Source organism: Arachis ipaensis, chromosome B07 (assembly GCF_000816755.2).
Source record: "Arachis ipaensis cultivar K30076 chromosome B07, Araip1.1, whole genome shotgun sequence".
NCBI lineage: Eukaryota > Viridiplantae > Streptophyta > Magnoliopsida > Fabales > Fabaceae > Arachis > Arachis ipaensis.
The window spans coordinates 58,639,824-58,664,317 of record NC_029791.2 but is presented as its reverse complement, the minus strand read 5'-3'; positions in this window follow the sequence as shown (position 1 = coordinate 58,664,317).

Here is a 24,494-nt window from a genome sequence, read left to right as displayed (position 1 = left end):
CATTTCATATTGTATCTCCTACAACATGAGTCTCTAAACCCCATAGGTGGGGGTGAGGAGCTCTGCTGTGTTTCAATGGATTAATGCAATTACTACTGTTTTCTATTCAATCATGCTTGATTCTATTCTAAGATACTCACTCGTACTTCAATATAGAGAATATGATGATCCGTGACAATCATTATCATTCTCAAATTTATGAACGCGTGCCTGACAACCACTTCCGTTCTACCTGAGCTCAACGTAGTCATTGGGCGACAGCTTTAGTGCGTATCTCTTGGGTCTCTAATCCACGGACCGAGTCCGTGGGATTAGAACCTTTGTGGTAGAGGCTAGAACCAATTGGCAGCATTCCTGGGATTCGGAAAGTCTAAACCTTGTCTGGGGTATTCCGAGTAGGATCTGGGAAGAGATGACTGTGACGAGCTTCAAACTCACGAATGTTGGGCGCAGTGATAGTGTGTAAAAGGATAGAGAGATCCTATTCCGACACTAGTGAGAACCGACAGATGATTAGCCGTGCGGTAGCTATACCTGGTATTTTTCATCCGAGACGAAAAATACGATAGTTGATTAGCCGTGCAGAAACCATGCCTGGTATTTTTCATCCGAGAGGATCATACAGCTTGCCATTGAAGGAAGCCATGCGTGTTTGGAGAAGAAGACAATAGGAAAGCAGAGATTTAGACGACAGAGCATCTCCGGAACCTCAACCTGTTCCTCATTACTGAATCACAAGTACCATTTATTTCATATTATTTACTTTTCTTAGCAAAATCATTTTTATCATTAATCTCCTTACTAAGATTTGCAAGATAACCATAGCTTGTTTTAAGCCGACAATCTCCGTGGGATCGACCCTTACTCACATAAGGTATTACTTGGACGACCCAGTGCACTTGCTGGTTAGTTGTGCGGAGTTGTGAAAAGTGTGATCACAATTTCATGCACCAAGTTTTTGGCGCCGTTGCCGGGGATTGTTCGAGTTTGGACAACAGATGCTTCATCTTGTTGCTTAGATTAGGAAAAATTTATCTTTTTTAGTTTAGAGTCACTAAATTTGAGTCTTTTATTATTGTTTTTGTTAAAATTTTAAAAATCCTTGTTTTCTTTTTCTAGATTTTTTTTGAAAATTTTTAATAAATAGATAAAAACCAATAAACTAATAATTGAGTCTTCTGTTCGAGTTTAGTTTCATGTTTTAAGTTTGGTGTCAATTGCATGTTTTTATTTTCCTTCAATTTTTCAAATTGTCTGTTCTTTTTATTCTTCACATTTTCGAGTTTTATGTTCCTTGTTCTTTCTTGATCTTCAAGTTGTTCTTGTTTATTTTCCTTGTTTGATCTTTAGTTTTTCTTGTTTTGTGTCTTTCCGTGTTTTTCTTGTGCATTTTCGAGTTATTAGTGTCCAAAGTATAAAAATTTTTAAGTTTGGTGTCCTTTCTGTTTTTATTTTCTTAGATTTCCAAAATTTGTTCTTCGTGTTCATCTTGATCTTCAAAGTATTCTTGGTGTTCATCTTGACATTCAAAGTTTTCTTGTTTGTTTTCTTTGTTTTGATCTAAAAATTCTAAGTTTGGTGTCATTTTATTGTTTTTTCTCTTTCCTCATTAAATTCAAAAAAATCTTTCCTTTATTTACTCATCAATTTCGAATTTCTTAGGTTGACTTAGTCAAAATTTTTAAAATTTGGTAGTTTTTTGTTAGTCAAGTTAAAATTTTAATTTTAAAAATTTATCTCTTTAAATCTTTTTCAAAACAAATTCTTTTTCAATTTCCTTTTTTATTTTTCAAAAATATTTTATAAAATTTTTCAAAATCTTTTTCTTTTTTTTTTCGAATTACTTGTCCTATTTTATTATTTGATTGAAAAATTTTAAGTTTAGTGTTTTCTTGTTAAGAAAGTTTCATCCTTTAAAATTTTAAAATTATATCTTTTTCAAATCTTTTCTTTTATTTATTTATTTTCTTACAAATATCTTTAATTTTAAGACATATCTTTTTCAAAACTTCCTAACCACTTTCTCTCTCTCCATTTTCGAAAATCACACCCACATTTTTTCAAATCTTTTTAATTAATTAATTATTTTAGTTTTCAATTTCTTTTATTTCTTTTCTTGTTATTTTTGAAACTTATACCATTTTTCCCATTTAATTTATTTTCATTTCTTTAATTTCAAATTAGCATTAAATAAATAAAATAAAATAAAAATATTTTAATTTTTATTTTATTCTAGTTTTATTTTTTAAAACATAATCCTTCATCCACATCATTTTCCTTTCTCCATCATGGACCTAAGTGGAAATGAACAGTCCAGAAGGACTCTGGGGTCATACGCTAACCCCACTATTGCTTCATATGGGAGTAATATCTATATACCCCCCATCAGAGCCAGCAGTTTTGAGCTAAACCCTCAGCTCATTATCATGGTGCAATAAAATTGCCAGTATTTTGGTCTTCCACAGGAATAACCTACTGAATTTATGGCACAGTTCTTACAAATTGCTGACACAGTACGTGATAAGGAAGTGGATCAAGATGTCTACAGATTATTACTGTTTCCATTTGCTGTGAAAGATCAAGCTAAGAGGTGGTTAAATAACCAACCCATAGCAAGCATAAGAACATGGAAACAGTTATCAGACAAATTCCTGAATCAATATTTCCCTCCAAAAAGGATGACACAGCTAAGGCTGGACATCCAAGGCTTTAAACAAGAGGACAATGAATCTCTTTATAATGCCTGGGAGAGTTACAAGGAGATGCTAAGGAAATGCCCCTCAGAAATATTTTCAGAATGGGTGCAGTTAGACATCTTCTACTATGGGCTCACAGAAAAGGCCTAGATGTCTCTAGACCACTCAGCTGATGGATCTATACACATGAGGAACACAATTGAAGAGGCTCAATAGCTCATTGATATAGTTGCTAGAAATAAGCATATGTACTTAAGTAGTGAGTCCTCCATGAAAGAAGAGGCTAAAGCACTATCCACTGAACTTAGTCCTCCAGAACAAGTTGTTGAACTCAATCAGCAATTGCTTCTTATAACAAAACAGTTAGCATAATTTAAAGAGATGCTACAAGACACTAAAAATGCTAACAAGAATATGGAAACACAATTGAACCAGACAAGACAGCAGCTATCTAAACAGATAACAGAAGAGTGCCAAGTTGTTCAGTTAAGGGGTGGGAAGACATTGAATGTCTCAACTCAAGGCAGCAGAAAGCCAAGAAAGGAACAACTGACAGAGGATGACTAAGCCACCGCCCAAAATCCCTCTGAGGACAGTAAGAGCCCAGAGAGGAATGATTCTGGTGTTCAAACTCCAGAAAAGAGGGAAAAATTGGTGTTAAACGCCCAGTGGATGGCCAGTTCTGGCGTCCAAACGCTAGAAAAGTGTGGCAATCTGGCATTAAATGCCCAAAAAGCACCAATTCTGGCGTTCAAACGCCAATGGGGGATCAGACACCTGCAAGTGCTGATAACAACCCCCTTAAGCAGGCTTCTCCAACCACTTCTGTAGGAAATAAATCTGTAGCAACTAAGGTTGAAGAATATAAAGCCAAGATGCCTTATCCTCAGAAACCCCGTCAAGCAGAACAGGATAAACAATTTGTCCGCTTTGCAGACTATCTTAGGACTCTTGAAATAAAGATTCCGTTTGCAGAGGCACTTGAGCAAATACCCTCTTATGCTAAGTTCATGAAAGAGATCTTAAGTCATAAGAAGGATTGGAGAGAAACTGAAAAAGTTTTCCTCACTGAAGAATGCAGTGCAGTCATTCTGGAAAGGTTACCAGAGAAGCTTAAAGATCCCGGAAGCTTTATGATACCATGCACATTAGAGGATGCCTGTACCAAGACAGCTCTATGTGATCTTGAGGCAAGTATCAACCTAATACCTGCATCCACTATCAAAAAGCTTGGTTTGACTGATGAAGTCAAACCAACCCGGATATGCCTCCAACTTGCTGATGACTCCATTAAGATTCCATTGGGCGTAATTGACGACATGATTGTCAAGGTTGGGCCATTTGCCTTTTCCATTGACTTTATAGTGCTGGAAATAGAGGAGCACAAGAGTGCAACTCTCATTCTAGGAAGACCTTTCCTAGCAACTGGACAAACCCTCATTAACGTCCAAAAAGGGGAGATAACCCTAAGAGTCAATGAGGATGAGTTCAAGTTGAATGTTGTTAAAGCTATGCAGCATCCAGACACATCAAAATACTATATGAGCGCTAATATTATTGACTCACTGGTGGAAGAGGTCAATATGACTGAGAGTCTCAAATCAGAGCTAGAGGACATTTTTAAAGATGTTCAGCCTGATCTGGAGGAACTAGAAAAAACAGAAGAACCTCTGAAAACTCCGCAGGAAGAGGAAAAGCCTCCTAAACCCGAGCTCAAACCACTACCACCATCCTTGAAATATGCATTTCTGGGAGAAGATGACACTTTTCCGGTAATCATAAGCTCTGCTTTAGAGCCACAGGAAGAGAAAGCACTAATTCAAGTGCTAAGGACGCACAAGACTGCTCTTGGGTGGTCCATAAGTAATCTTAAGTGCATTAGCCCAGCCAGATGCATGCACAAGATACTATTCGAGGATGATGCTAAGCCAGTGGTTCAGCCACAGAGGCGACTGAATCCAACCATGAAGGAGGTGGTGCAGAAAGAGGTCACTAAGCTACTAGAGGCTGGGATTATTTGTCCTATTTCTGATAGCCCTTGGGTGAGCCCTGTCCAAGTTGTCCCCAAGAAGGAAGGCATAACAGTGGTTCATAATAAAAAGAATGAACTGGTTCCTACAAGAACAGTTACAGGGTGGTGTATGTGTATTGACTATAGAAGGTTCAATACAGCCACCAGGAAGGATCATTTTCCTTTACCATTCATAGAACAGATGCTAGAGAGACTAGCAGGCCATGAATACTACTGCTTTTTGGATGGCTATTCAGGTTACAACCAAATTACAGTAGATCCTCAAGACCAAGAGAAAACAGCATTCACATGTCCATCTGGAGTGTTTGCCTACAGAAGAATGCCATTTGATATGTGCAATGCACCTGCAACCTTTCAGAGGTGCATGCTCTCTATCTTCATGGATGACTTCTCAGTATTTGGAGACTCATTCAGCTCCTGTCTTGATGATAAACCACTATTTTATGGTTTATCTTGTGCTCAATTGAGTGGTTTTTATCTACTCTTTACCCACTTATTCATACTATTTGCATGGTTTTACATTTGCCTTCCTAATTATGTGCTTTAATGGAAAACATGTTTCTTTGGACTTATATTTTCTAATATTAATCCTCTCTTATTACCATTAGATGCCTTGATATGTGTGTTAAGTGCTTTCAGAGATTACAGGACAGGAATGGCTCAGAGGATGGAAAGGATGCATACAAAAGTGGAAGGAATACAAGAAGTTGAAGGAACTGTAAAGCTGTCCAGTCTGACCTCTCTGCACTCAAAAGGCTATAACTTGAGCTACAGAGATCCAAATGACGCGGTTCCAGTTGCGTTGGAAAGCTAACCTCCGGGGCTTCGATTTGATATATAATATGCCATATTTTCCCTGATGCTAGGCGACGCGACCGCGTGCTTCATGCGACCGCGTCGCAGTGACGAAAAACCAGCGTGGCAGATTTCGCAACAAGCGATTTCTGAGCTGTTTCTGACCCAGTTTGCGACCCAGAAAATACAGATTAGAGGTTATAAAGTAGGGGAATGCATCCATTCAAAGGAGAGCTCGCTAATTTAGTTACTTTCCATGATTTAGATTTAGTTTTGAGAGAGGTTCTCTCCTCTCTCTCTCTAGGGTTAGGATTTAGATTTAGGATTTTTATTCACTTTCAGGATTATCTCTTTTGATCAGGTTTGATATTCCTTTTATTTACTTTTGCAAGCTACTTTATGAATCCTTTCATGTTACAGATTATTCTTTTATTAATGTTATTTGAGGTATTTCAGTTTAATATTGATTTCTTTTATTTATGCTATTGTTGCTTTTACTCCGAAGACATTTTTATTCCAAGTAGATTTATTTTTCTCCTTTTGGTCTTGGTTAAGAAATCAGTAACTCAGGAGTTATCTCAGGAGTTATCAAACTCAAACGTGATTGATAATTGTTATCTTTGTTAATTGAATTGGACTTCCATAATCCCAATCTTTTCTTAGGAAATAAATAGGATTCGAAGATCAAACCAATTAATCCCTTGACCTTCCTTTATCTTAGTAAAGGTTAACAAAGTGGAATTAAGATTCAACCATCATCATCATTGATAAGGATAGCTAGGATAGGACCTCTAATTTCTCATACATTGCCAAAAGTTTGCTTTACAGTTATTTATTTATTTTAATTTCCATTTAATTTACTTGTCCTTAAATTACTCGTTCCTCATTCTCGAAACCCCAATTTTACAATCTCCATAACCAATAATAAGAACATACTTTCCTGCAGTTCCTTGAGAAGACGACTCGAGGTTTGAATACTTCGGTTATCAATTTTTAAGGGGTTTGTTACTTGTGACAACCAAAACGTTTGTATTAAAGGACTTTTGAAGGTTTAGAAACTATAATTGCAACGAGGATTTATCCGCAAATTTCTAGACCACGCAAAAGTTCCTCTCATCAAAATAGCGCCGTTGCCGGGGAACTGCTAACGTGTGCCTTATTATTGGTTATTGTAAATATTTTTCTTTTACTTGTTCCTGAAAGATATGATGGACAACCTTGTGACTACCAACAAGCCCCACCCCGTGCCTATAGACCAACCTCTCAACATAATCTTGAACCACCACACTCACAAGCTTCTCTTCACCATTCACCACCGTATGATCCTTTCCTACCCCAGTTCCAATCCAATCACTCCCAAGCACCACCACATCCCTATGTTTCATGTCCAAATCCATCACCCAGAGAATCAGAGATTCGCCTCAAGGCAACAGTAAATAAACTTCAAACAACCATTCGACAACTCGAGCAAGCAGTAATTCAATTAGCTTCTAGATGCGCGAACATTCAAGGACTGACCACAGCCCCATGTGGACAATCTAATGAAGAGCGTAGCATGAAAGAGACATTAGAAACTCCAGTGGACAAGACAGAGCATGAATTCGTACTAGAACAAGTAGAAGAAGCTATCATTGTACAAGAAGAAGAGTTGGTTGAAGATTTAGGAGACGCTGAACCTCCATGGGAATCCAGAGTTGAGGAGAACTCTGTCAAGGACTTTACAATTGATGCTAAGGAGGATATTGCACAATCCCCAAGGCAAGTCGTTTATGAAGAACTAGACGGAATAACCCAGGACACAAATTCCCTTGATGATGATAGTCACAAGTCAAGCTCTCTTAGTAATGAACTTGCATCCGCAAGTGAATTATCTGAGATCGAAGAACCTTCCCCAAATGAATACGAAGATGATTCAGAGGTAGATTTCTCTCAACCTCCGATCTATGACTCGAGTGATGAGGAAGACATAGAAGACTTTGACCAGGATACAGATGCATTTGAAGAATCTTGCGAAGAAGTGGAGGAATTCACAGAAGAGCACAAGGGAGTAGAACTTACAGAACCACCAGAAACACCAACCCCAAGGCCATTACCGCCCAATACAAGCTCCAAGTGGGTACAATCCTTAACCTTTAACTTTACTTTTTCACTTGAATATGGTTTGCTTGAAACAGATGGCCAGCTTAGAGCTCTCTGCGGCTTTAAGAGTAAGAGGGAAATGTCTCGTACTCAGAGCTGGTGTACAAGGTTCAATAAGGTTCCACGCTTCAAATCGAAGTGCACGGATTGGTATCACGTTCAATCGAATGGATCTCGGAAAACGTTTGGTCACTATGGTGAGAATCTACTTTCTAAACCACCCGGATGGAAAAATGTAGATCAAGACAGAGGCGGATTTAAAAACAAGGCTTGGGATCATGGATTCTATTCTGACATTCATCAGCCCGGGAGCCTAAGACTATGTTTGAAGCTGCTCAGAAGCTTTACATGCCTAGTTTGGGACCCCGGAGGCTATTGGCATTCCAAGCATTGGTGGAGATTTCTGGATGAATTTAAGCATAAGACGCCATAGCAGGAAGCTCTTCCAATGTCCAACTTAAGGACTTTAACTAAAAGTGTTAGGTGGGAGACAACCCACCATGGTATGATCGTTCCTTTTGCAATTTTAATTTTGTTTAGTTTTGTTTGTTTTTGAATTTTATTTTATTTTATTGAACCTGGAATCATGCATAGCATTCACATTAAGCACTGCATTCTACATATTGCATTTTGCATTCTGCATAAAAAAAAAACGCCACGCGACACGACCGCATCAGCGATGCGTCCGCGTCGCAAGGAGAGGGGAGAAAATAAAAACGAACAGAGAGTCACGCTGGAGTATGGCTGGAGGCGTGCCCGTGGCACAAATCGTCCCACGCGACCGCATCGCTGACGCGTCCGCGTCGAGTGGGAATACTGGCCGCGTGACCAGGATTTCGACGTAATAATGGTGCACAGCCGAAAGTTGTGCTAGAGTGGTGCTAGACTGGCGCTGGATGCGTAGTCCATCTCACGCGACCGCGTGCCCCACGCGGCCGCGTCACATCCTACTAAGTGCCCACTCACGCAATCGCGTGCCCCACGCGATCGCGTCACCCAATATTTGGCAATTAATGATTTTTGAACAGAGAGTTGTGCGAGAGCGAGGCTGTCCTCGCGCCAGTAGCATAAAACGGGTCACGCGACCGCGTGACCGACGCGACCGCGTCAATCAGTTTAAGCGCAAGCCGCGCGACCGCGTGCCCCACGCGATCGCGTCGCTTGCGCCACACAGCTTATCCTAATTTGCCAAATATCTTATCTTTTCTCCCCCAATCCTAATTTTTCCTCCCTCCTTTCTTAGTTACTTCTTCTCCCCTTCTTTCCCTTCTCATTCTTCTCATCTTTTATTTTATTTTACTTAATTTATTTGCATATTTCATTCATTGCATCTTCATTTTGTGCATATTTTTATTTTCTTTTCTAAATTTATTATTTTTCATTGGTGTTAAAAGTTCTTATTCAACTGTTACATCTTTTCTGGTATTATCTTGGTGCTTCATGACTTGTTTCATTCTAATTGGGTATTATTATTCATAAGTCAAATGCTAATTTTTATAATACTAATATTCCTTTTGCATTGATATGTACTTACACTATTTTGCATTACCCACACTCTCTTCTCCATTGTTGCAAATTGTTGCACTCTTGATTTGCCATGTACTTTTATTATTTTCTCACTTGCTTGTTGTAGCTACCATGTAATTGAGACCCTTATCATTTGGTATTAACCCACCCATACTTCTTTTATTTTCTTATCTCTATTTCTGGGTTACTCTTCCTCCCTTTTTCTTTCAGGATGGCCACCCAGAAGGGAACCAGAAGACGTTTACATGGGGAGACAAACAAGTCCATCAGCACAATCCTTGAAGAAAAGCATCAGTTGGAACAGCCCATCCACCTGCACATCTCAGCATGCACCGAGGACGGTGTAATCTTTAAGTGTGGGGAGGTCGATACCGACTTCCATGGGTTAGTCACTTCATATTTTAGCACCAATATTTAATTTTCTTTGTTAAATTAGTTGTTGCATTTGTATATTTGTTTGATTTTATGCATCTAGTTACTACTTGGTTAAAGTAATAAAATTCTTCTAAAGACCCTATTTTTGAAAATTTTCACTAATTTAAATTGAAAAATTTTTTTGTTAAATTTGTTTGAAATTGTATTTGGAACATGGTTTTTGAGCCAAAGAACACACAACCTGTGAGATTTTGAGCTTGTTTATATGGTTACATTATTTAACCATAAATATTTATTCTTGTGTGTTTTCTTCTCTATAATTGCAATCTTTGCTTTGTTCCATTCTATATGTCCATTATTTAGTATATTTACATGCTTGCATATGATTGAGGCCATTGTTTGATTTTAGCTCACTTATCCCAAATAAGCCTACCCTTTAAATCACCCTTGTTAGCCACTTTGAGCCTTTTAATCCCCATTTGTTCTGTATTTTACCACATCACTAGCCTTAAGTAGAAAAACAATTAAATATCCCAATTGAATCTTTGGTTAGCTTAAGATAGGGATTGTGCATCAACTAAGTGTGGGGAAATTGTGGGAACATGGGTCAATAAGGGAATATATCATGTTTCTAATTTATTTAAATATTGGGAATTTGGAAACCTACTCAGGAAAAACCAAAATAGAATATATATATATATAAGGGGACAAAATTATCCCAATAATTAAGTTTAATAAAAGATCAATGCATATGTGATAAAAATTAAAGAAAATTTGGTACATGAGTGTTGGGAATATGGGTAGCTAGGCATGAATTTAAAAGTATATAGAGTATATGTATATTAGGTGAGAGCTTAGGTTAATTAAAGATTCAATTTATAAAGCTCACTCAGCCATATATATACCTTTATCCTTACCTTAGCCCCATTACAACCTTGAAAAAGACCTCATGATGTTTGCATTGGTATATTAAATATTGTTGATTGGTTAGATGAAGAACAAGGTTTAGAAAGCATGACTAGAGAAGAGTAGAGTGAATAACCCTATACACTTGAGAGATTAGAGTGATATACACTACTAGTAAGGGTTCAATGCTTGATTCTATGTTCCCTGCTTTCATGAGCTGTCTTCTTACAAGTTTACTTGCTTTTTATTGTATAATTTGAATTAGTAGAATTAGATTTATATTTGTCTTGGAGAATTTATTTATTTTTAACCAAGTAGGTAGAAACATTTTGCATGTAGTTGCATTCATATAGATAGGTTGCATTTCATACATTCTACCATTCTTCTTCATCTTTCATAGTTCTCTTGAGCTTAGCATGAGGACATGCTATTGTTTAAGTGTGGGGAGGTTGATAAACCACTATTTTATGATTTATCTTGTGCTCAATTGAGTGGTTTTTATTTACTCTTTACCCACTTATTCATACTATTTGCATAGTTTTACATTTGCCTTTCTAATTATGTGCTTTAATGGAAAACATGTTTCTTTGGACTTATCTTTGCTAATATTAATCCTCTCTTATTACCATTAGATACCTTGATATGTGTGTTAAGTGCTTTCAGAGATTACAGGGCAGGAATGGCTCAGAGGATGGAAAGGAAGCATAAAAAAGTGGAAGGAATACAAGAAGTTGAAGGAACTGCAAAGCTGTCCAGCCTGACCTCTCTACACTCAAACGACTATAACTTGAGCTACAGAGGTCCAAACGATGTGGTTCCAGTTGTGTTGGAAAGCTAACATCTGGGGCTTTGATTTGATATATAATATACCATAGTTTCCCTGACGCTAGGCCACGCGACTGCGTGTTCCATGCGGCCGCATCGCAATGACGAAAAACTAGCGTGGCAGATTTCGCAACCAGCGATTTCTGGGCTGTTTCTGACCCAGTTTGCGGCCCAGAAAACACAGATTAGAGGCTATAAAGTGGGGGAATGCATCCATTCAAAGCAGAGCTCGCCAATTTAGTTACTTTCCATGATTTAGATTTAGTTTTGAGAGAGGTTCTCTCCTCTCTCTCTAGGATTAGGATTTAGATTTAGGATTTTTAATCACTTTCAAAATTATCTCTTTTGATCAGGTTCAATATTCCTTTTATTTACTTTTGCAAGCTACTTTATGAATCCTTTCATGTTACAGATTATTCTTTAATTAATGTTATTTGAGGTATTTCAGTTTAATATTGATTTCTTTTATTTATGCTATTGTTGCTTTTACTCCGAAGACATTTTTATTCCAAGTAGATTTATTTTTCTCCTTTTGGTCTTGGTTAAGAAATCAGTAACTCAGGAGTTATCAAACTCAAACGTGATTGATAATTTTTATCTTTGTTAATTGAATTGGACTTCCATAATCCTAATCTTTTCTTAGGAAATAAATAGGATTCGAAGATCAAACCAATTAATCCCTTGACCTTCCTTTATCTTAGTAAAGGTTAACAAAGTGGAATTAAGATTCAACCATCATCATCATTGATAAGGATAGCTAGGATAGGACCTCTAATTTCTCATACCTTGCCAAAAGTTTGCTTTACAGTTATTTATTTATTTTAATTGCCATTTAATTTACTTGTCATTAAATTACTCGTTCCTTATTCTCGAAACCCCAATTTTACAATCTCCATAACCAATAATAAGAACATACTTCCCTGCAGTTCCTTGAGAAGACGACCCGAGGTTTGAATACTTCGGTTATCAATTTTTAAGGGGTTTGTTACTTGTGACAACCAAAACGTTTGTATGAAAGGACTTTTGAAGGTTTAGAAACTATACTTGCAAGGAGGATTTATCCGCAAATTTCTAGACCACGCAAAAGTTCCTCTCATCAAAATGGCGCCGTTGCCGGGGAACTGCTAACGTGTGCCTTATTATTGGTTATTGTAAATATTTTTCTTTTGCTAGTTTATTTATTTTTGTTTTTTACTTACAGAACCACCAGAAACACCTACCCCAAGGCCATTACCGCCCAATACAAGCTTCAAGTGGGTACAATCCTTAACCTTTAACTTTACTTTTTCACTTGAATATGGTTTGCTTGAAACAGATGGCCAGCTTAGAGCTCTCTGCGGCTTTAAGAGTAAGAGGGAAATGGCTCGTACTCAGAGCTGGTGTACAAGGTTCAATAAGGTTCCACGCTTCAAATCGAAGTGCACGGATTGGTATCACGTTCAATCGAATGGATCTCGGAAAACGTTTGGTCACTATGGTGAGAATCTACTTTCTAAACTGCCCGGATGGAAAAATGTAGATCAAGACAGAGGCGGATTTAAAAACAAGGCTTGGGATCATGGAATTGTCCTTGGGCACAAAATTCCGAACAAGGGAATAGAGGTGGATCAAGCTAAGGTAGAGGTAATTGAAAAATTACCACCACCGGCCAATTTTAAGGCAATCAGAAGCTTTCTGGGGCATGCATGATTCTATAGGAGGTTTATAAAGAATTTTTCAAAAATTGCAAAACCTCTGAGCAATCTGCTAACCGATGATACACCATTTGTCTTTGACACAGAGTGTTTGCAGGCCTTTGAGACTCTGAAAGCTAAGCTGGTCACAGCACCAGTCATTTCTACACCAAACTGGACATTACCATTTGAACTAATGTGTGATGCTAGTGACCATGCCATTGGTGCAGTATTGGGACAGAGGCATGACAAGCTTCTGCATGTCATTTATTATGCGAGCCATGTTTTAAATGACGCACAGAAGAACTACACAATGACAGAAAAGGAGTTGCTTGCAGTGGTTTATGCCATTGACAAGTTTAGATCTTATTTAGTAGGATCAAAAGTGATTGTGTACACTGACCATGCTGCTCTAAAATATCTCCTCATAAAGCAGGATTCAAAACCCAGACTCATAAGAAGGGTGTTGCTTCTGCAAGAGTTTGATATAGAAATAAGAGATAGAAAAGGGACAGAGAACCAAGTAGCTGATCACCTGTCCCGGATAGAACCAGTAGCAGGAGCGTCCCTCCCTCCTACTGAGATCTCTGAAACCTTCTCGGATGAGCAACTCTTTGCCATTCAGGAAGTATCGTGATTTGCAGACATTGCAAACTATAAAGCTATGAGATTCATACCCAAAGAGTACAGTAAGTAGCAAACAAAAAAATTGGTTTCTGATGCAAAGTACTACTTGTGGGATGAACCATAGAGAGATCCTATTCCGACACTAGTGAGAACCGACAGCCGTGCGGTAGCTGTACCTGGTATTTTTCATCCGAGACGAGAAATCCGACAGTTGATTAGCCGTGCCGAAACCGTGCCTGGTATTTTTCATCCGAGAGGATCATACAGCTTGCCATTGAAGGAAGCCATGCGTGTTTGGAGAAAAAGACAGTAGGAAAGTAGAGATTCAGACGACAGAGCATCTCCAGAACCTCAACCCATTCTTCATTACTGAATCACAAGTACCATTTATTTCATGTTATTTACTTTTCTTAGCAAAATCATTTTTATCATTAATCTCCTGACTAAGATTTCCAAGATAACCATAGCTTGCTTCAAGCCGACAATCTCCGTGGGACCGACCCTTACTCACGTAAGGTATTACTTGGACGACCTAGTGCACTTGCTGGTTAGTTGTGCAGAGTTGTGAAAAGTGTGATCACAATTTCGTGCACCAGTGGCACGACACACATAATCGGTTAGCATCCTTGAATAAGGTTGGCCACCAGAATCAACAATCTAACACCTTTTTAGCTATCCGTTGTGGGCCAAAGTGGCCGCCACGCTCGGATGAATGGCAAGCTTCAAGAATGGGTTGGATTTCAGATTTCGGGACACATCTTCGAATTACTTGGTCCACTCCCCTCTTCCACAAGTAAGGGTCATCCCAAATGTAGTATTTGGAATCACTCCTCAACTTGTCCCTTTGGTGTTTTGAAAAGTTAGGAGGGAAGATCTTAGCAACCAAGTAGTTCGCCATTGGTGCAAACCAAGGAAAGCTATCTGACACAGCATGTAAACTATCCAAAGGGAATGAGTCATCAATCAGAAATAGGTCATATTTCAGATTTTCAAGGCGGCTCAAATGATCTACAACCAAGTTTTGAGACCCACTTCGATCCCTAATCTCAATGTCGAACTCTTGCCAGAGCAAGATCCAACGTATGAGCCTAGGTTTCGACTCATTCTTTGTCAACAAGTACTTTAAAGCTGCATGATCCGTGTATACCACTATCTTGGACCTTAGCAAATAAGATCTGAATTTATCTAAAGCATGAACAATAGCTAGGAGTTCTTTTTCTTTAGTGGTATAGTTGGATTGTACCGCATCCAATGTTCTTGAAGAATAAGTAATGACATAAGGGAGTTTACCATTGCGCTGTGCAAGCGCGGCACCTACAGCATGGTTTGACGCATCGCACATTATCTCGAATGGCTGCGTCCAGTTGGGGCCTCGCACAATCGGTACCATGGTAAGAACTCTCCTTAACTCCTCAAACGCGTTCACACATGCACTGTCAAACTCAAAGTCCACATCTTTTTGGAGTAGGCGCGACAATGGCAATGCAATCTTGCTAAAATCCTTGATAAAGCGCTTGTAAAATCCTGCATGCCCCAAAAAGGAACGGACCTCCCTCACAGATGAGGGGTGAGGTAAATTGGTGATAACATCGACCTTGGCCGGGTCCACAGAAATGCCTTCATTAGATACTACATGTCCTAACACTATACCTTGTCTTACTATGAAGTGACATTTTCCAAAATTTAGGACAAGGTTAGTGTCAACACATCTAGCTAAGACTTTGGCCAAGTTCTCTAAGCAACTATCAAATGAGGTTCCATAAACACTGAAGTCATCCATAAAGACTTCCAGACAACTCTCCATCAGATCGGAAAAGACACTGGTCATACACCGCTGAAAAGTAGCAGGTGCATTGCATAGCCCAAATGGCATCCTCTTGTAAGCAAAGGTGCCAAAGGGACAGGTGAATGTGGTCTTTTCCTGATCCTCAGGAGCAATGTGAATCTGGAAGTAACCAGTGCAACCATCAAGAAAGCAATAAAGGGCAAACGGTAGTGGTCCTTCCTTGTAGCGGCGTTCAACCTTCTATAATCGATGCACACTCGCCAAGCATTTTGTACTCTCTTGGTGACTACTTCACCATCATCCTTTTTAACTGCAGTGAAGCCCGATTTCTTGGGAACAACCTGGACCGGGCTCACCCATTCACTGTCATAAATCAGATATATGATACCCGCAACAAGTAGCCTAGTGACCTCTTTCTTCACCACGTCAAGGATGGTGGGGTTGAGCCTTCTTTGCGGTTGCCTAACCGGCCGAGCTCCCTCTTGGAGAAAGATACGATGCATGCACTTACGGGGGTCAATCCCCACAATATCAGCCAGGCTCCAACCAATTGCTCTCTTGTACTTTCTTAGAACATCTAGGAGCTTTCCTTCTTCTTGACTCGAAAGCTCACTAGCAATAATGACCGGAAACCTTTGGTTGTCCTCTAAGAAAGCATACTTCAAATGAGATGGAAGAGGCTTCAATTTACTCTTTCCCTCAAGTTGAGGTTCCTTTTCATCAAGCTCCTAGAGTTCATTCTCAACAACTTTCTCTTGTTCACCCTCTTGGTCATCCGTCTCTTCAACAATAGGGTAGCACAACTTGTTATGGTCTTCTCTTCGTACCTCCGCTACTACCTCATCGACTACATCACATCGGAGAATGGAATATTCTTTGGGAGGGTGTTTCATGGCTTCTTCCAAATTGAACTTGATAGTCTTGTCTCTGACCTCAAAGGAATATTTGCCGGTGAAGGCATCTAACTTGAATTTAGAGGTCTTTAGGAAGGGTCTACCAAGTAGAATGGAGGAAGAGCTTCTATTCTCTGTTGGCGGCATCTCAAGGATATAGAAGTCAACTAGAAATACCAAGTCCTTGATCGCCACAAGTACATCTTCCGCTATTCCCATCACAGTGATCACACTCTTATCGGCTAAGGCAAATTTCGCCGCCGACTTCTTTAATGGAGCTAAATTCAACCGCACAAAGACAGATAATAGCATGATGCTTACGCAAGCCCCTAGATCACACATACAGTCATGAAAAATATGTTCACCAATTCGACAAGACACCAAACACGGTCCAGGGTCACCATATTTTTCTGGAATAGGCTTCATTAAGGAAGAAATTGAACTACCCAAGGATAGTGTCTCCAACTCTCCTATCCTATCCTTGTGTGTACACAAGTCCTTTAAGAATTTTGCATACTTCAGAATTTGTTGAATAGCATCAAGAAGTGGTATGGTTACCTCAATTTTCTTAAACACTTGAAGCATATTTAAATCAAACTCCGGAGTCTTCTTTGCCTTCTTCACCATGGAAGGGAATGGGATAGGAATGGATTCGTCCACTATAGCCTTCCTCTTGGGTTCCTTAAGGCTTGCTTCTCCTTCCTCATGCCTCTTGTCTACTTCCTCTTCTTCGTGTGGAACTTCAACAACCACTTTTTCCTCATGAATGTCTTCCATGACCCTAGGAGGTATCTCCTCCAATGTAGTTCCCGACCATAGAATAATGGCGTTGAGACCGCCCTTTGGATTTGGAAGGGGTTAGAATGGAAGATTAGAAGAGCTTGAGGGTTGGTTGGAGTTATTGGAGGAAGGTAGGGCCATCCTTGAGAGCAACTCTTGAATGTTGGATAATTGAGCGGCTATGGCACCAAATTGAGTCTCATGTTTCTCTACCACACCCTTAAGCCTCTCTTGCTCTTGGGTGATTGTACGGTTGGAATCTTCAATTTGGTGGGTAGAGGAAGAAGAGGATTGGTTGGATTGTTGTCTTTGATGTGGTGCTTGATACTTGGTGTAGTTATTTTGGTTTTGATGGGATGCTTGGTTGTGATAATTTTGGTTGGCTTGGTGATTTTTGTTGTTATGGTGGTATTGGGATGAAGATTGGTGATTGTTGTTGTAGTGAGAAGAAGAGTTGTTCCATCTTTGATTTTGATTGCCCCCTTGTGCATTATCCCTCCACCCTTGATTGTGATTATTGCCATGAGAGTAGTTGTTTTGGCCTTGAGAGGGGTAGGGTGGACGGTTGTTGTAATTCACATTGGCCACGGCAATGGCATACTCCTCTTAAATTTGGTGACATTGATCGGTGTAATATGTGGTGCTAGAGCACAAACTACAAATTCTAGGAGGGCCTTCAAGTTGAGCAACTTGGGGTGGGGCTTGGATGACTTGGATGGAATAGAATGCCTTTTTCTCTTTATGCATCTCCGTAAGGGTAGTGGTCATATCCCCAAGCACCTTAGTTAAGCTTGCTTCAGAAGGTGGTGCTTTTACCACACCCTTGAGGGGATTGCTTCTTACCCTTGCCTGTTGTGTAGCCTCGGCAACATCGTTTATCAAGCTCCAAGCTTCTCCCGCCGCCTTATTTTTGGAGAGGGAACCACCACTAGAAGCGATGAGCAATCTTCTATCTTCCGCACAAAGACCTCCGGTGAAGTAACTAATGAGCAAATGAGTATCCAATCCATGGTGTGGACAAAATTCCAATAGCCTCTTGAACCGAGTCCAATACTCATACAAACTTTCTTGGTCCTTTTGCATTATACCCAAGATCTCCTTCTGGATGTAGTCGGTCTTCTCCGGCGGAAAGAATTTGTCTAGAAACTCTCTTCTCAAGAAATCCCAATTGGTCACAATCTCATCCGGTTGCGAATAAAACCACGTTTTTGCTTGCCCCTCAAGAGAGAAGGAAAAGGCAAAAACCATAATAGCCACCTCATCGGCTCTATGTCTTCGAGTCGTAGAACAAGCAACTATAAAATCTCTCAGATGTCGGATAGGGTCTTGACCCGGCAGTCCATGATACTTGGGAAGTAGATTTATCAAGCTATTCTTCAACTCAAAGTTTAGATCAAGGTTGGGATACCTTGCTTGCAAAGGTTGAAGTAGGATGTTCGGAGCCCCTTGTTCATGTAGAGTGATCCGGCGTGGCTCCGCCGTGTATGGTTCACCTGTGGGATGTAAAGATGTATTAGTGGTGCCAACAGAAGAATAGGAAGTAGCAGACTCCAAGTCACTCTCGGTACCGTCTAGTGATTCGGTATGCTCCTCAAAAGAGGCCGAAGTACTAGCCGTATAGTCTAACCGCCGTCTAGCTTGCCGAGTGTGTAACAAAGTTCTTTCAATCTCAGGGTCAAACTCGGCTAAGCTAGAATTCGGTTGAGACCGAGTCATCAAACTTAGGAGTCATAGCACATGTACAAAAGAAATCTAAACCACAACTAAGTATTGAAAGCAAGTAAACTATCTACAATATTCACATATTTACATAACCAATGTCAAGACATACGTTGCAACCATTCCCCGGCAGCGGCGCTAAAAATTTGATGTAAGAATTATTGTTGGTCTAGAATTCCACAATGGAAAAAGAACTTCATTGTAAGCATAGCTCCAAACAAACTAAAAACCCTCAATCAAATTTTAAGGAATTGGTTGTCACAAGTTCAACCCCAATAAAAGTAACCGAAGTATTCAAACATCGGGTCGTCTCACAAGAAATGGGCAAACATGTGCATCAACATTGGTTAGAATTCCGGGGCTGCAAGTCATGAGCAAGAAATTAAACTAAGAGGCTTATCAAGCAAGAAATTTTAAGGTGCAAGAAACTAATTCAAGTAACTAAAGCAAGGTATGAGCAAATCCAAACTAATAAGAGAACATCCAATATAATTCTACTCTAAAACTAAACAAGTAACTATAACTAAGACAAAGCAATTTGAATTTTTGGGTTTCAAATATGAATAATAAAAGCAACTCTTGGCTAGGCATAGGAATTTGGGGATCACTATCCTTGTCTAATAACCATATCTTGACAATTATGAGGAACCAAACTCATTAAGTTTACTTCTATACTTGAAGTATATTAAATGGCTTGCATCAATCCATAAGGCCCAACCTAGCTACCAATTATCTTAGTAGTAGGTTAGTGTCAATGGTTATCAAATTGACCACTAAGGGTTCTCAAATCACCAAATGCATTAGACCCAATGACTCAAGTTTACCCAATTCCCTTAGCCTAGGCCAAGAGTAAAGAAAACTACTCCATAATCAAAGGAAACATTTCAAAAAACACATGGTAAGCATTACTAAGAGACATATTCAAAATGCAATTAAATTGAAATTAAAAAGTACCCACTAATAATTATCAATGGAAAATTACTCAAACAACACAATTAATCATGGAGAATATCAATGTAACATTAACAATTCAAGATCCACAAGGTTCACAACAGTGGGTAAAAAATAGGAAATGGCAAGAAAACATAAATCTAACACAAGATCTAAGCAAAACTATACTAAGGAATTCAAATTAAGCAATCGAAACTACAAATCAACAAGATCCAATTCAGAATTCAACAATGGGAGATCAAAAGCAAACTAGATCTAGAAGATAGTAAGCGTTTCTCTCTATAGAAGAATAAAAACCCAAAAACTAGCTAAAATTGTGTCTAAGTGTGTAATGAATGATCCCCCTTCCCCCTAGAGTTCCTGGGTCTTTTCCATGCAAATTCAGCTTCAATTTGGGCCTGTCCAGCCTCAGAAATCGCCATGCACAACTTCCTTTAATGAGGTCATGTGCAGCTCGTCACGCGTACGCGTCATGCACGCGTGCGCGTCGCTTGAATTTTCGCAATCCACGCGTGCGCGTTGATGGAGATTTTGCCAATCCATGCGGATGTGCCATTCTTCGCGCGCCACACTCAACTCCTTGCATCCACGCATGCGCGTGGTGTGCACATGCGCATCGAAGCTGATTTCTCCAAAGCCCAATTCTTCATGTTCCTTCCACTTGTGCATGCTTTCATCATCTCTTCTAGACCATTCTTGCCCTACAAACTCTGAAATCACAACAAACATATCATGGCATCGAATGGTAATAAAAGAGGATCAAAATATGATAATTTTATGGCAAAAGAAGCATGTTTTACATCATGAAGCAATATTAGGAAGAGAACACAAAACCATGCTATTTCATTGAATAAATGTGGGAAAAGATGATAAAATCCCTCAAAATAAGCACAAGATAAACCACAAAATTGGGGTTTATCACTCACCAAAGTGCTTCTATGGAGAAAATACAATCCTATTCATATCGAAGATGCAAAGCAATCCTAACATCTTATTTCTGGGTGTTCCTTTTATAAGGTATCGGAAGCAACTATGTGGAATGTGTCCCTGTATTTGAGTTAGGGTTTATCCTCAAATACCTGATTTTTTCTGAGTTCTGTGTACTGATTTTCCGTAGGTAAAATAACCATATTGCAAGTTTTTTTTGTGGCTTGATGAGCACAATGCAAGACTTAGGATGACTGAAATAAGGTATCTGGGAGAGAAGGAAATTGGGGATGTTGAAGAGCACCACAGGAAGCTGGACATGAAAATTAGGATCACAAGCTTGGAGAAGAGGATAGTAACTTTAGAGTTGAAAAAAAACCTAATAGGATGGTGTATGTGTTATTTTCATTGTCTTGAGTGTTGTTGTTTTAAGTTGTAAGAATTGATCAATGAAGACAAATGATAAATGTATTGATTTGTTACAAAAAAAAAAATTAACATGTTCTTTGTATAAATGATTTCATTACCCTGTATGTATGTTGCAATGTATGTATCAAATTAAAGTTGGGAAAATAACATGTAATCTAGCATTGCATAACTGACATTAAAGCTGTCAAAGGAAGCATCCATGTTTAGAACTGTTACAAAAAAAAAAAGGAAACCAATTTGCCAATAATATACAGACATATATGGCATGCACCCATTAACAAGTTTTCACTTGACCCACAACCGGTAATAAAAAAGCATGTAACTAAAAAGGGAAATTGTATCTAGTACTTGTCATTAACATTACAACAGCACAAAGTTAACCCAAAATAACATAATGGGTGAAATCTTCACTCTTTTGAATCCTTGGATGTTGATGCCGTTGGTAAAGTTGGTGGTGGAGCCTCCTAATTCTGTGCAGCAGGTTGTGTGTTAGATGCAGTTGGTCGTTGGGGAAGTTTCTGAACTGGTGCTAGCTGTTGTGTGTTAGGTGGGATTGGTTCTGGAGCAAGAGGAGCTAGTGGCCTAAAGATCTTCTGCTTTGGTCTGAACTTTGACTGTTTTGGGCAAGTTGTGTCATTGACCATGGATAGAGGAGTTTTTCTTGGAGGTTTAAATGGACAGCTTGAAGTTGGAGCCAGTGCCCTGGCTTGAGTAACTGTTGGACCTGGTGCAACATTTGGAGGACTTGGGCCAGCTGTATTCACAACCTGGAATTGGAAGCAAACTAAAGCGATACAAAACATAAAGCACATCACACAGGATTTAATCAATGCATATATCCACCTAATTACAATGACAAAGAAATGCATTATTACAGTGGGGTGTTGTTGTAAGCTTGATGAGCTGCTTGGTTGGCTGTTGGAGGCATCCTGGACATAGTAGTGTAACAAATTAACAGTTTAATACTTAGACAGAATAGTCCCTGACGAATAGTGTACTAAGACAGAATAGTCCCTCACCAGTATAGTACTTAGACAGAATAGTCTCTGACCAATTTACTAAGACAACTTGCTAAGCTTGTAAGGTGTGTAAGGTGTGATCTTACCTCTGGTGGGGGAGCTGATTATGACAAAAGAAGCACCACTAGTGACTAGGAGGTGCTAGCTCCCTTCTTCTTAGGCTGCTTTGTCTTTGGCTTCCAATTGGGGTTGCAAGGGCTCCCTTAAAAGTTTTGGCCCTTTTCACCACAGTTGCTGCAAGATACAGTGAATGACTTCTTCAATTTTCTCCGTTGCATGAGTGGCTTAGCAGAATCTTTCTGCCTATTATGAACCTTTGGCCATCCAATTGGTCTTTTAATGATGGGTGGATCTGGCTTCGAGAATTCGATTCTTGGCCAAAATTCTGGGTTTGGTTATAGGCTTAATGCAGTGTGCATATGTCCTCCTAATTGACTCCATGCATAGCCAGGGGTGCACGTAGTCCTGTGGCATGTCACGTCTCTTCCTAATGGCAGCAAGTGCATGTATGTAGGGCATGCCTGAGGTAATGCAGTAAAGGTGAGTAATGGTAATAAAAACAATAAAGGACAATTACAACAAAACAACAAAAGGAATGAATTAGAGTGAGAATAGTACATACCAGTCAGTTGCCATCTGTTGTGAGCAAGTGTACTTAATGAGATCTACATCCACCTTAGTTGCTTTATGGCTCACCTTAAACCTCTTCCGTTCATTGTCACCAACCTATTCAACCATCCACTTGGTGCTAATATTTAATAACCTCTCCATCCTCTTTTGCTGAACTGGTGCTAGCTTTCCAGGGTGGTTGTCGAGTTCTCACTTGTGATTCACCATTCTCCTCACCAGGTAACACTTCATTTCTTCATAAATGGTTAGGATAGGCTTGCATCGGTAGTTTACGATCTTAGCATTAAACACCTCACAAATGTTATTTGTAAGGTTATCTAATTTTGGCCCATGGGAAAAGTAAGCCTTTACCCATGTTTCTGGCTCAAATTTACTAAGGTATTCCCAAGCACCTTGGTTAACTGCCTTCAACTTCTCTATGCATTCCTTGAATTCAGTGACAGTAGTGCATCTAGCACACTCTCATACAACCTCTTTGATGTACAAGTCCTTGAAGCAGTTTATAAAATTTTTCCACATGTGCATGACGCAATTGCGTAGCTTTGCATGTGCCATGACCTCCTTTAGCGCAGGTAGTAAACCCTGCATTGAACACGGGCAAGAAACAGTTTCATAAAAGAATGAAAATCCAAAACAAAATTATCACATTTGAATTTAACTGCATTCATAACCAGGATTAAATTTTACCTTCTGCTGGTCCGATATGAAGTTCCAACCATGGTTTGCATCATCTCTTATATCCCCCTGAAGATTGGTCAGGAACCACTTCCAGGCATCCTTGATCTCATCCTTGACAACCTCATATGCAACAACATAAAACTGGTTGTTTGCATCCTGCACAACTGCTGCTAGAAGCCAACCCCCATAATATGTTTTCAAAAAGCAACCATCCAAATGCAACAAAGGCCAACACCCATCTTTGATTCCTTGCTTATAGGCATCTAAGCATATTTATAATTTATCAAATATAGGGGGAGCCTCTGGAATTGGCATGAGCTCCAACCTGGCTGATGAACCTGGATTACTACTCAGAATCTGCTCACATAATCCCTTGTCCTCTTGTGTTGTTCTCTTTCATTGCCCATGGTCTTATCCCTGGCCTCTTTTATTGCTCTGTAAACCATCTTAGGATGGGGACATAATGAAAATTCCTCTTTAAGGAATTTGTTTACCTCCTTTGTGTTCATGTGTGCTTGGGTTGACATCCGTTTCTCAATTTTTTTGCTAATCCAATGCTGATCAACTGCATTATTGCCCAAATCCCTTGCATAAGTGTGTTCTTACTGGTACGTCTTGACTTAATAACACTGCAAAGTTTTGTTGTATGACAAATGAACCAAGAAAGGACACTCCTCGTCCTTGCAATCCACTCTGACTCTCTTCTTGTCATTTTTGATCCACTTCAGTTCCCGCCCCTCAGCAATGAATGAATTTTTTTACTACCTCCTTAAACCTATAAACAGTCACAAACCTAGTTCCTAACTCAAAGCTGCCCTCACCATGAGCATAATCATCATCAAACTCAGGAAATTTATTACCTCTACGTTCATTATCGGATGATATGGGAGTATGCAAATCGCTAGACTCATACTCAAACATGATTTTCTCCATCTCTGTTGGGACTTCGCTGACACGGAATCCACCTGCCACTACATTATCGGGCTGCACATCAGGCCCCTGAACCCCACCTTCACCACTTGTTCCAGCATTCGCATTTCCACTGCCTTCTCCTCTTGCATTCACCCTCGTCTCATATTGCATCTTC